This window comes from Macaca mulatta, chromosome 4 (assembly GCF_049350105.2).
Source record: "Macaca mulatta isolate MMU2019108-1 chromosome 4, T2T-MMU8v2.0, whole genome shotgun sequence".
NCBI classification, from domain to species: Eukaryota; Metazoa; Chordata; class Mammalia; order Primates; family Cercopithecidae; genus Macaca; species Macaca mulatta.
Genome location: NC_133409.1, coordinates 16623230 through 16637463, shown reverse-complemented (window position 1 = coordinate 16637463; position 14234 = coordinate 16623230). Strand labels below are relative to the sequence as shown.

Sequence of the window (14234 nt, the reverse complement as noted above, 5' to 3'; positions counted from 1 at the left end):
TTATGTTTTACTTATCTCAAAGGAGATAGATACATATAATTTATAATGATATGGTTGCTTCCAGGGACATCAACAAAACTGCTTAGATATAATATTAGATAAATATAACAGACCACTCTGTATTAAAGGATTAAAGCCAGCTAGTTAAACAACCCTTTTTAACCATAATCATAGAAGGTTTATTCTTGCAATAAAGATTTTTAGGCTGGGCGCAGTGGCTCACACCTGTAATCCCAGCACTTTCGGAAGCTGAGGCAGGCAGATCATTTGAGGTCAGGAGTTTGAGACCAGCCTGGCCACCATGTTGAAACCCCATCTCTGCTAAAAATACAAAAAAGTTAGCTGGGCATGATGGTGGGCACCTGTAATCCCAGCTACTTGGGAGGCTGAGGCAGGAGAATAGCTTGAACCTGGGAGGCAGAGGTTGCAGTGAGCCGAGATCATGCCACTGCACTCTAGCTTGGGAGACACAGCGAGACTCCGTCTCAAACAAACAAACAAACAAACAAACAAAAACACCCATTTTTAACAAAACAACTTTATATAGCATATAACCATGATTCTAAATAGTATGATTACGGTTCTCAGGATCTGACTACATAGGTAAAAATATTTGCATATGTATATGAAGTGACAGGGAATGTAGGCTAGAATTACAGTCTGTGTTCTAATTTTGGTTCTACCACCAATTAGCTGTGTGACCTTTAGCAAGTCCTTTCACTTTTCTTAGATTCCAGGGACTCATTTATAAAATGACATGGACAAAAGCATCTCTAATCACTCTAAAAGATTTGAAGTCTAAATTCTAAATATTCTTTTGAGGAGTGACTGAGTTTTCATTTTCATAATTATGTCTTTCAGAGGATAAATTTACATTTTCTTAACAGAGACATTTTCTTCTTCTTTTTTTTTTTTTTTTGAGACAGTCTCACTCTGTAGTCCAAGCTGGAGTGCAGTGGTGCAATCTCGGCTCACTGCAACCTGCACCTCCTGGGTTCAAGTGATTCTTCTGCCTCAACCTTCCGAGTAGCTGGGCCTACAGGCGCCTGCCACCATGCCCGGCTAAGTTTTGTATTTTTAGTAGAGACGGGGTTTCATATTGGCCAGACTGGTCTCAAACTCCTGACCTTGTGATCCGCCCGCCTCAGCCTCCCAAAGTGCTGGGATTACAGGTGTGAGCCACCATGCCCAGCCAACATATTCCTCTTTTAAAAAATATCTTCTCACACCTGTAATCCCAGGACTTTGGGAGGCCAAGGCAGGTGGATCACAAGGTCAGGAGATCAAGACCATCCTAGCTAACATGGTGAAACCCCGTCTCTAGTAAAAATACAAAAAAATTAGCCAGGCGAGGTGGCAGGCGCCTGTAGTCCCAGCTACTGGGGAGGCTGAGGCAGGAGAATGGTGTGAACCCGGGAGGCCGAGCTTGCAGTGAGCCAAGATCGTGCCGCTGCACTCCAGCCTGGGTGACAGAGTGAGACTCTGTCTCTAAATCAATCAATCAATCAATCAATCTTCAACAGTACCCTCGGGTTGATAATTTTGGATATCTATCTGTATCTATATATCTTGTTTATCTGGTATCCAGAAAAAGAACACATACACCTATCCATATATAAAATATGTATACATGTATCAAATCTACATAAACTGTAAAGGTGGGATGGCTTTAATTATGGCCCAAGCTACTAAGCCAGTGAAGACTTTTTGGGGCTGAAAGCTGCTGCTTCCCCTTCTTTATCAACTAGCCTCTTAAACAAGGTTCACTTGTGCTGCAAGACAGTCCACCTTTTCTTTTCTTTTCTTTTCTTTTTTTTTTTTTTTTTTGAGATGGAGTCTCGCTCTGCCGCCCAGGCTGGAGTGCAGTGGCCGGATCTCAGCTCACTGCAAGCTCCGCCTCCCGGGTTCCCGCCATTCTCCTGCCTCAGCCTCCCGAGTAGCTGGGACTACAGGCGCCCGCCACCGCGCCCGGCTAGTTTTTTGTATTTTTTAGTAGAGACGGGGTTTCACTGTGTTAGCCAGGATGGTCTTGATCTCCTGACCTCGTGATCCGCCCGTCTCGGCCTCCCAAAGTGCTGGGATTACAGGCTTGAGCCACCGCGCCCGGCCTCACCTTTTCTTTTTCTTTTTTTTTGAGACAGGGTCTCACTCTTTCCCAGGTTGCAGTGCAGTGACACAGTCTCAGCTCACTGAAGCTTTGACCTTGCCGGGCTCAGGTGATCTTCCTACTTCAGCCTCCCAAGTAGCTGGGACTATAGGTGTGCACCAACATGCTTGGTTAAGTTTTGTATTTTTTGTAGAGACAGGGTTTTACCATGTTGTCCAGGCTAGTCTCGAACTCCTGGGCTCAAGTGATTCACCTGTCTCGGCCTCCCAAAGTGCTGGGATTACAGACGGGAGCCGCCACGCCCAGCCCAGTCCAACTCTTATATGTCAGCACAGGGAAAGGACAAATACTTGTCAACTCTAAATAAGAAACATTGCTAATGCATTGCAAAGGACAATAGTTCCATTTACTTTATAATTTAGATGTCTGCTGGGCGAGACGAATGTCTTTGTTCTTTAAAAAATAGGAAAAGAGAAGAAAAACTAGCATAACATAAGTACTCATTTGTAAGACTTTATGACATGTAACATAAGTTCCGTAGTTTTGAGACCGGGTAGAACTGACTTTCTTATTTGGATAACCTGGAAAACATCCCAAACACAAATTTCAAGTCTTCTTTCTCTTTTTTCATTATCTTTTGTAGTCTGAGATGACACCATCATTAAGGATTCGACACACATTTGTAAATAAAATGACATCAGCAATTACTCTTGAAATGTTTCTAGTTTGCAACGATTTAGTAATGTGATGTTATTAACCCTTCCTCCCTTCAGAGACCTGTCCTAAGCTCTGAGCCACTCATTCCTTCCACTCTTCCTACCCCAGGAGGTTGAACAGTGGTCCCTGGTGTTCCACAAAGAGTCATTAAAGTGTTACAGCTGGTAGCACCGGTAGCAAAAACCAAACCAAACAAAAAGTACACACAGACACACACACACACACACACATACACACACACACGCACTTGGCCAGGTGACGAAAGCTTGGCCCCTGAAATTTCTATGAGATCCAATGACCACCAACATCAAAGCACTTTTTTTTTTTTTTTTTGAGATGGAGTCTCACTGTGTCACCCAGGCTGGAGTGCAGTGGCACAATCACAGCTCACTGCAACCTCCGCCTCCCGGGTTCAAGTGATTCTCCTGTCTCAGCCTCTCGAGTAGCTGGGACTACAGGCGCCCGCCACCACGCCCAGCTAATTTTTCTGTATTTTTAGTAGAGATGGGGTTTCACCGTGTTAGCCAGGATGGTCTCCATCTCTGAGCTTGTGATCTGCCCGCCTCGGCCTCCCAAAGTGCTGGGATTACAGGCGTGAGCCACCGCGCCCGGCCCATCAAAGGAATTGTAACAACTATTTGAGAGCACTGACAGTAAGATTAACACTTGGTTGATTTAGATGTTATGCTGATCCTCAGGCATTCATCTTTAGATACTTTTTGGGGTGGAAGTGGGGTAGGGCTGACTTAGTAAAAATAACCTCTTAGCCCCAGGCTTTATTCAGACCTACACTGATAGGAGGGGTGGGTTTGTGGAATGAAAGGTTAGGTTCTTATTTAATATTTAATGACTAATTTAGAATTTTAAATGTAATTTTTAATTTTAGTGACTGGTTTCAAATCTATTTTGACTTCTAGATTGTTCAAAGAGGTCTCAGTACATGGCTACAATCATAGCTATGAATAGCTATTAGACTAGCTATTTCTCAGCTCAGTGCTCAGAAAAATTATTGCTATTGATACCGTTTTCTTTGTTTCCTGGTAAATAAATCACCTCTTTAAAGACAGAATTTTTCTCGGAGTCATCTCAGCAAGGGATGCAAGTTCTCCATTTTGAACATTCCACCCTAGTTTCGTGATGTTTTGCCAAGAGCATTTTTCTTTATCCCAGCTGCTTCGTCAACTACCTCATCCACTTTGCCAAACACCCCATTGTCACCACCACCTTTGCCAAGTGGATTGCAAAGTCCTATGATCATGGGAAATGATCCAGAAAGAGTCTCTGAAAACACAGGATCTTTCTGTTTCTTCTTAATGAACCAGGAAGAATCAGTGAGACCCACCTCCTAGTGGCAAATGAAAAGAGAAGGGAGGTTACACTGTGGGAAAATACCACAGAGAAGAAATGCCTCTCATCCCAGAGAATTATGCACTATTTTTCAAGATAAATAGTTCTACTTTAGCCTACTAACCAAATAAACAACAACAACCAAAGGGGGAGAAAAAGGAAGAAAGCACAAAAATCAATTAAATTATCAGATCATTTATTTCTGTTATGGAACTTTCAGTCTAGAAAGAGACGCTAGAAATCATATACCCCTGCAGCTTTGTTTTATACACAAGGAAAGCAGGGCTCAGAGCAGCCGTGGCTTGCCTAAGTTCATCCTAGGACTAGAACCCGGATGTTCTGATTTCCAGACTGCAGACATTTATTTGATGAATCTAGAAAGCTTTCTGGTTTTTCACAGTAGATGTGTTCAACAAATGACCTGCCTCCTGAGGAGATACTTCCCTCTCCAAGGGAAGAAGTACCTCCTTTCTCTAGTGACTGGAGGATTAAATGATCATGTTGCAACTTGTTCTGTTGGAAATTCTTCGGGGAATTAATTATTGCTGTGATTATATGAAGTATGACTTTTCTTGAAGTGGCTTGGCATATTTATCTTATACTGGTATTATATGAAACGGAGGCACAATATAAAAGGTCTTGACACATGCCTGATGCTTACAGGCAAAGTCTGCTATTGGTCAGATCAACTTCTTTATTTAGAGACATGGTCTTGCTCTGCCATGCAGGCTGGAGTGCAGTGGCATGATCACGGCTTACTGAAGCTTCAACCTCCCGGGCTCAAGTGATCCCCCTGCCTCAGCCTCTTGAGTGGGCAGGTTGCCTGAGGTCAGGGGTTCGAGACCAGTGAAACCCTGTCTCTACTGAAAATATGAAAAAAATTAGCTGGGTATGGTGGCACATGCCTGTAATCCCAGCTACCTGGGAGGCTGAGGCAGGGGAATTGCTTGAACCAGGGAGGTGGAGGTTGCAGTGAGCAGAGATCATGCTACTGCACTCCAGCCTGGGCAATAGAGCAACACTTCGTCTCAAGAAAAAAAATTATTTTGTAGAGACGGGGTCTCATTGTATTGCCCAGGCTTGTCTTGACCCCCTAGCTCAAACAATCCTCTCACCTTGGTCTCCCAAAGTGCTAGGATTATAGGTGTGAGCCACCTCATCTGGCCCAGATCAGTTTCTTTTACTTGTATCTGGCCAATCTCCAAAACAAAACATCAACAATGAAAAAGGTTTCTAAATACTGTGATATTCATCTTCCTGTCACCATTCTTTTTTTTTTTTTTTTTAAGACAGTCTCACTCTGTCACCCAGGCTGGAGTACAATAGTGCGGCGATCTCAACTTCCTGCAGCCTCTGCCTCCCAGGTTTAAACGATTCTCCTGCCTCAGCCTCCCTAGTAGCTGGGACTACAGGCACCCACCATAAGCCCAGCTAAGTTTTGTACTTTTAGTATAGACTGCATTTCACCATGCTGGCCAGGCTAGTCTCGGAATCCTAACTCCTGACCTCAAGTGATCTGCCTGCCTCAGCCTCCCAAAGTGCTGGGATTACAGGTATGAGCCACCACGTCCAGCCCTTCCTATCACAATTCTGATTCCACAAAAATGGCAGTTCTTGGAATAATACTTAGCTGTTTGGAACATCTGCATTACCTTTCGGATATAGACATGAGAAATGTATGGTCATGCTGGCTCGCCTTTGCGGGGAGGCTGCACGAGGCACTGCAGCACACAAAGGAGCCTCGCTCAGTCAACACAGCTGGCATGCTGGGAGGTCTTGTGCCCAGGCAGGATAGCATGTTCCTAACTGCATATGACTTCTTCCATTTTCTATTGGAAAATGCTTTAGGACAGGATCACTTTCGAATAGGGTACTTGGTGGCAGGTGGGTGGTTTTTGCAGACCCTGGCAGTCATGTGTTGCCAACTCACTGTGCATTTGCTCCCAAATTCTTAGCCTCAAGCAAGCAGGTGGGATCTGTAAGAGGGACACTCAGTTTACTTTAGTTTTCTACTTAACTTTTCAAGGAACATACGAGCATGGGTCCAGGTTATAGGTATTGGGTGATTAGGAAGTGATATTTGAGGCTTTGCTAAACAAAGAAAGTCTTGGACCAAAGTGTACCTGAGCAGAGGTGACCATGTTCTGGGCCTGCCTGCTTTTTTTCTAGAAACTCTCTTATGGAAGGAGTAACTGCAGCCCCCAGATCTCCCAGGGCTTGTAAATGAAAACCATAAGGGCACACATTTCTTGTCCCTTGCCTGACCTCCCTTTGCTCCCTTCACCAGGAAGGCGCTGATGGAAATCGGCAGCTGGGGAGAAAGGGGAGAGGGAGGGAGCTAGCGCGAGAGAACTCATGCCTGATGGATCCCATTAGGCTTAGTGTGCAAAGCAAGTTGAGATGAAGTAGCTGCTCTGGTATGTATCCAAAACTGCTGTTCTATTTTTAGTCCCTCCCGCGTGCTTCTTAGCCTCGCATTGTATGCGCCTGGGCACCTGGATCGGCAGCAAAACATGGAACTGAGCCACTCATTTGTAAAAGTGGAAGGCAGGAGGCCATTGATGCAGGGCTTGTTTATTGCTGACAGGGAAGAGGGACCTGGAATGTTAATGAGGATGGCTCTCTGAAGCATGCCTTCATGCTTAGCAAGGAGTTCAAAGGAGAAGGCAGACTCAGTCCTGTGCCGAACAAATGCGAACCGTTGATAGAGGGAAGGAGAAATCAATTATGCTGTCGTAGGCTTCCATGTCATTGTGTTGGAGTTGTTAGAAAAGGTAGGACAAGGACCAGATCCCAAAAGGAAACAAAGCCACATGGCCTTGAAGTATAACGAGTTTGCCATGGCAACTGATGGAAATGAGCCTCCCGGCACCGAGCAGGTGTGTTATCTTACAGAATAAACATACTTCCCTCACTCCCTGGTTTTTATAATAAAACCTGTGTTTGGATTACTTTCCCCTCCTCTTTGTTACCCAGAGAAGTTGGCTGTTGCTCAATTAGCCCAAGGCTCCGGTAAGGGAAATGTAATCAGTGTTATCAAAAGGGCTGCTTTTGAAAAGGCTGGTGCTAGACTTGGCTGCCAGCCTCATCGCCGAGCAGCAGCTGGGCCGCAGGTACCTGCCTGGCCTTTACCACCTTCCAGGCGATGCCCTCCACTGCAAGTCACTTGTTCTTGCCTTCATTGAGGCGTCACAGTGAGGCCGGCTCTCACACTGCGCAGTGGTCAAAAGCCGCATTCTTCTCAGGAGAGGAGAAACAGGTTTACGTGAGGCTGGGACCAGACCAATTTTCAGCATCTTGTATTGTCTGGGCTATGGGCCAAGGGTTCCTTGAGTTCAGGGATTAACTGATTCTATCTTCCAATCTGTTGTTATCTACAAGGTTCGGTTACTCAGAAACTTGAAGAGAGCTGCTACTTTCCTGAGCTTTAAATTCCTCTCAAATGGGTTCTGGGGTGGTAGAGACTCATGTCTGAAATGTACACAAAATGGGGAGATTTTATAAAATCCTCTCGAGTTAAAAAAGTTTACTTTTAATTTTTACAAGGCCAAAATAACAAAAATAAAGTCCAATAGCTATATTTTCATTGCTCTCATTTATAATTAAAAAGTCCACTTTAGCTTCAAATTGATTTTAAAAATAAGATGTCCGTTCTCCATGGGCTCCTAGAACACAGATGGTTTCCAAACAAGGCTGTGGTAAAACCAATGAGCTGCGGAGAAATTCTCCAGCCAGGGCCAGCCAGCTGAGGGCCACACGTCAAGCCGCGGCCTGTGCTCGGCAGCACTAAGAGCCCTCCTCTGCTTCTGCCTGTGTTCCTACTTCCCTCCAACCAGATGCCCGGCACCACCCCCTTATCCCTTCCATCGAGCCCTAGCCTCCTGATGAGGCCTCGGCTGCCCCTTCACACATCACCTTACCTTTGACCCTAAGGAGAAAAAGAATGTCTGCCTGAAGAACTAATTCCACCTACGGTGTCAGTGGTGAAAAGCGTTTCATGGGATAATCTTCCAAGCCACAATAGTATCCCAAGGCTTAGGCACTAAGCCTCCCCACTCTTATTCCTAACACAACCATCAGACCCTCACCCAGATCACACTTGCTCTTACTTTATATACATGGTTCTAACAAGTGCACTTTTCTGTTTTTCTAACGCTTGGTAGGTTAGAAGTTGCCAGTTTAGCAGGACAATAGGGAAGAAGGGTTAGAGGACCAGCATCTTGATGGAAATGACAGCTGACATTTTGACAAAGTGGTTTTGTCATGAAAATATTAATATTTTGAAGCACCCTGAAAAGCACTAGTAAATATTCAGCTTTTAAAAAAATCACGAAGTAATGTTTGTAAAAGCAACCTTACATCTAATTTTCACCCAGGTCAAATCAAAACAGCCACATTAAAATGTCCAGCTTCACTGGTTCAGATCATATACTATAGCAATAAACACCCCTCAGAAATCACTGATATAACATCACAGCTTTCACAGCAAGTGACTGGTTTTAAAAACATTGTCTTTAATCATCTGGAAAAGGTTACATCATGTTTTCTCTATTTTTTTTAAGAAGGTCATTATTCATCTCATTTACAAGGTTTCCTTAAGGTGAAGCCATTTGCTCATTCCCTTCCTGGATGATACCCCTAATCCAAGCCAGGGCTTGGCTCAGCCTGCCCTACACAGGCCTTGTCAGGCCCTCAGTTCAAAGGAGAAGCTTAAGACTGAGGTCCTCTAGGCACCAAGTAAGGGGAGTATTTAGGGCATTTCATATTGGATCTAATAGGTGGCTGCTGAGTTCACTTCTGATGCTGTAAGGTGAGCTTAACAGGGGCATTCCAAAGTGGGTGGGCAGGTTCTTTCCATATTCAGGTTTTTAAAATTCAAGACTCTAAACTGGTACCATATACTTCGGGTACCAGCATATTGTTATTATTTCAAAAGACACATGAGGCAGAAGTCCCTGACACCACAGTGTGAGCATGGGAGGTCTGGTTCCATCATGCCTAATAAAACTGTCATTGAAAAGCTAATCCCAGAAAGGCCGCAAGGTGAGAGTTCAGCAGCACCCACAGCAACTAACACATAGCAACCAGACTCCAACTACTCATTAAATGCCTACTGTGTGCAAGGAAATATGCTTGGCACAAAGATGAGTGATACACGCTCTTGCTCTCTAATTGCTTAAAATCTAGCTGGGGTGATAGAACATCAACATGTGAAAAGGCCATTAACAACCCAAGGCAGCATACAGTAAATGATAAGGAAGTGGGTCAGCTGGTCCCTCTTCTCTGACCCTCACTGAGCTCACATTGATGCAGCTTCAAGGTCAGATCTTTAAAGAAGCAGGGACTGCTGAATTTTCCTAATAAACAAACCTGCGCACTTCCTCCTTCCCACACATACCCTTTAGATTATAATATTCAAAATCTCCATAAATCACCATGTAAATGCAATCAGAGATTAAGAGACAGAACGTAAAAATTTGGAAAAGTATGTAAAAGCACCACAGAACGTGCATATTAAACCAACAGATGATAACGCAGCCCACAGGGCACACATCACATCTTTCTAAAGAGCAGCCTAGAACCATTTCTCAAGAACGGCCAGACAACACTGCAGCAAGTGGAGTGGTAAGGATGTGTGTTTTACATTGCAGACCGCACATCTGGAAAGGCAGATGTGGTCAGTGTTAGAACCAGCTGGGAGACAGCAAATGGATTTCTCTACTCTGCTAAGTAGGGTGTGGGAAATGTGTGAAGTTGAGTCCATCAGCTAAATACACAAATAACTGAGTAAGAAATCAGAAAATGATAATTTGCTGGAATGGGCAAAGAAACACTATGAATGAATATTGGCATTGTCCAAGTTCCCCAGACAAAATCTGTGGCAGGAAACACTGCTAGTCTGTGAGGTGTTTTCACGTTTCTCACTCACGCAGTGTAGCTACGGAACCAAAGGTGGGCTTGAACCTCAGTTTACTTATTACAAGTTGGGTGACCTTACGCAAATTACTTCTCAGAATTTCAGCCAATGAAATGGGGACGACAGAACTGACTCCCATGGAGATAGTTAGAATAAGTTAAGATGAAGAATAGAAAACTTCTAGAATAGTGTCTGGCATCTAGTAAATACTCGGTAAATGTTCCTTTCTTTCGTGCTCTTTCCTTCTTGTTTTCTATCCCACAGTTAATGATCATGGGGACTTTGACTATTACCTTATTTCCAAAAAGTTAAATAGCAAATCCTAACAACAACAACAACAAAACTCTCATTTTAAAAAGAAAGCCTAGGAGAGGTCAACAATATCAGTGTTAAGCTTAAAACTTCCATTCAGGTTTCAGGGGAGCGCATCAGCATGGTTTATTTTCTTAATAAGGCCTGGGAGAGGCCACAGCTGACTCACAGAACATTCAGAGCACTTGGAGATGTCTTGCCTCTAACATCGTGCTAAGGAGCAAAGCTCCTAGCAGCACTGGCTAGAATAATTAAAGGTATAACATCAAAATCTGCCAATGATGTTTGACTTTAAAGGAAACTTACTTAAGAGATTCGCAATGGGGCTTCAAAAATAGGATAATGGATTTGAAAGTATTTTAAAAAGTAACTTGACAGTATTGTGTTCATATTATACTTATGATTAAAAAGGAAGATTTGAATTCAGGTGGAACACTGCTATCCTCTCCTCTGGTTCTGCTTTTCCAAGAAATGCGGTATCACTGTCATCTCCAACACAGCCTGCTCTGTGAGCTAGCCAAGAAGGAAAAGCCAAGAGGGTTGGCTGAGCCAATACTGAGACTGAAAGAGAGCCACCATATTGATTAGTGTGTCTCACATCTCTCTTTCTTTAAAGGAAAAAAGTTCTCTTGAAACCCCTCCCCATGTTGACTTAAATTATTTTCATTATATGGTTCCTTAAATATGTACAAATATGTAATTAGGTATAACTGTTTTATGCTTGTAGCTAACTAAAAACTATACAAACACAAAAGGAAACCGTTCTAGAGATCTGTTGAACAACTATGTGAATATACTTAACACTACTGAACTATATACTTAAATTATCTTAATAATTTACCATCTTAATGGTAAATTTTGTTATATGTCTTTTTACCAAAATTTGAAAAACCACAAGAACAGATCAAATTTATAGATTAACAGATCATCAGTTAAATTCAAATAAAAAAACATTAATTCAGTGTGAAAGTGGTAACATTTGCTGAAACTAAATAACTAATATTGGGTTTAATTATGATTTATACATACAATTATAAAAATATAATATGATGCTTTTATAGATTTTATTTCAATTGTTTACTTATATATTTGACATATTTATCAAGCATGATAGTCATTTGACTCATAATCATTATCATTATAATTTTTTCCCTCCTACAAGGTTATTCATTGGAAACCATCAGTTCATTGTTTTAATTGGCCCACTTAATTTAAAAATGACATTCTCCAAAATATAATATTGATAAATAATTTTGTTTTATTTTATTTTAATTAATTTTTTTTTTCGAGATGGAGTTTTGCTCTTTTTGCCCAGGTTGGAGTGCAATGGTGGGGTCTAGGCTCACTGCAACCTCCGCCTCCAGGCTTTAAGCAGTTCTCCTCCCTCAGCCTCCCAAGTAGCTGGGATTACAGGCACCCGCTACCATGCCTAGCTAATTTTAGTAGAGACAGGGTTTTTAGTAGAGACAGGGTTTCACCATGTTGGCCAGGCCGTTCTCGAACTCCTGACCTCAGATGATCCGCCTGCCTCAGCCTCCCAGAGTGCTGGGATTACAGGCATGAGCCACTGCGCCTGGCCTGATCAATAATTTTAAAAGAACTTTTAACAAAAGTTCTTCATGGAGGATATTTGTAAGTTGGTGTGTCACATAAACACAGAATCAAACCCAATATCCTGCTTATAATCTGAATAAAGTGACTGCTTTGCCTGGCTTCTTTTGAGTTCAGCCTGTGCTACCATGAGCCCTGTAATATTTCAATTTTCTCACTATGCTTCTCTGTTTGAACTACTGTAAAACTTTATTGGTGCTGGGTACCATGACTCACTTGGCCTTCACTTTACATGAATGCATCATTTGTGTACTAAATCAGCCCTGTTCTTTTCTCATTAGTCTATGACAGATTAGCATGTTTATTTTATTTATTTATTTATTTATTTTTTTTGAGATGGAGTCTCGCTGTGTCGCCCAGGCTGCAGTGCAGTGCGCGATCTCGGCTCACTGCAAGCTCCACCTCCGGGGTTCACGCCATTCTCCTGCTTCAGCCTCCGAGTAGCTGGGACTACAGGCGCCCGCCACCTCGCCCGGCTAGTTTTTTTGTATTTTTAGTAGAGACGGGGTTTCACCATGTTAGCCAGGATGGTCTCGATCTCCTGACCTCGTGATCCACCCGCCTCGGCCTCCCAAAGTGCTGGGATTACAGGCTTGAGCCACCGCGCCCGGCCTAGCATGTTTATTTTTATAATGGAAAGTCAAAATCAATTTATTAAATAAATTAAGAGACTAAACTCAGTTGCATCTTATCACTGAAAAAGAACAGTTTTAACTTTAAAACTGGTAAAGTAACTCAATGATTCTCTTTAAACAAAAAGCAAGATAGTTACTGTTATTTTGATGACAGGACATGCCAACGTAATGACTACTGGACACATTCAAAGTTGAATATTCCAAAAAGTGATCACATGGTACCAATCCAATTTTAAACACAAAGCACCAATTCTAAAAGTATGCAGTTTTCAAATGAACATCTCAGGTGAGCCAGATAAGTTTATACATTTTTATATAAGTTTTTAAAACGTTGTTGAAATGAAAACACAATGATGCTGCTTATAGCCACAGTCTCCTCCAGTTTAAGGAAAAATTGGTATTACATACATAGATAGTAGATAGTACTTTTTGTTTGTTTTTTTTTTTTGAGACAGGGTCTCACTCTGTCACCCAGGATGGAGCTGCAAACTCCTGGGCTCCAGCAATCGTCCTGCCTCAGCCTCCTGGGTAGCTGGGACTATAGGTGTGTGCCACCATGCCTGGATTTTTTCCTTTTTTTTTTTTTTTTTTTGAGACAGGATCTCACTCTGTTGCCCAGGCTGAGTACAGTGGCACGATCATGTCCCACTGCAGCCTCAACTTCTTGGGCTCAAGGGATCCTCCCATTGGAACCTTCCGAGTAGCTGGGACAACAGACGTGCACCACCACACCCTGCTAATTTTTTATTACTTCTGTAGAGACTGAGTGTATTAGTCTGTTCTTGCACTGCTGTAAAGAACTACCTGAGACTGGGTAATTTGTAAAGAAAAGAAGTGTAATTGACTCACAGTTCCACAGGCTGCACAGGAAGCATGGCTGGGGAGGCCCTGGAAAACTTACAATCATGGCAGAAGGCAAAGAGGAATCAAGCATGTCTTACCTGGCTGGAGAAGGAGGAAAAGAGTGAAGGGTGATGTGCCATACACTTTTAAACAACCAGATCTCATAAGAACTCACTATCATGAGAATAGCAAGGGGGAAATCTGCCCCCATGATCCAATCACTTCCCATCAGGCCCCTCCTCCAACATTGGGGATTACAATTCAATATGAGATTTGGGTGGGGACACAAATACAAACCATATCACTGGGTCTCATTACGTTGCTCAGGCTGGTCTCTAACTCCTGGACGTAAGGGATCCTCCTGTCTTATTAACCCAAAGTGTTGGGATTACAGGCATGAGCCACCACACCTGGCCATAATTTTTTTGTGTTTTTTTTTGGTAGAAACAGGACCTTGCTCTGTTGTCCAGGCTGGTCTTGAACTCTGAGCCTCAAGCAACCCTCCTGCCTCAGTCTCCCAAAGTGCTGAGATTACAGGCATGAGCCACTGTGCCCAAGAAGGATGAAAGGGGTGTCCCTGAAGAGGGTCAGCTTGGCTCAGAGTGCCAGAACAAAAGAGGACTGAGAGGATGGCTCAGTGCAGAATACTGGGGCCAGGTGGGTTGAAGGTGGGAGTACAGGCCGGCATGGGGTTTCAGGGTCCACATGGGGTGAGGAGAGTGGTTCTTGCAAAGCAATAACCGAG

General features: G+C 43.1%; 1 protein-coding gene across 4 annotated transcripts in view; it reads right to left on the bottom strand.

Moving 5' to 3' along the window:
- LOC100427957 (uncharacterized) overlaps positions 1–14234 on the bottom strand; it is a 121151-nt gene that overhangs the window by 43418 nt on the left and 63499 nt on the right. The gene's annotated exons all lie outside the window — the stretch shown is intronic.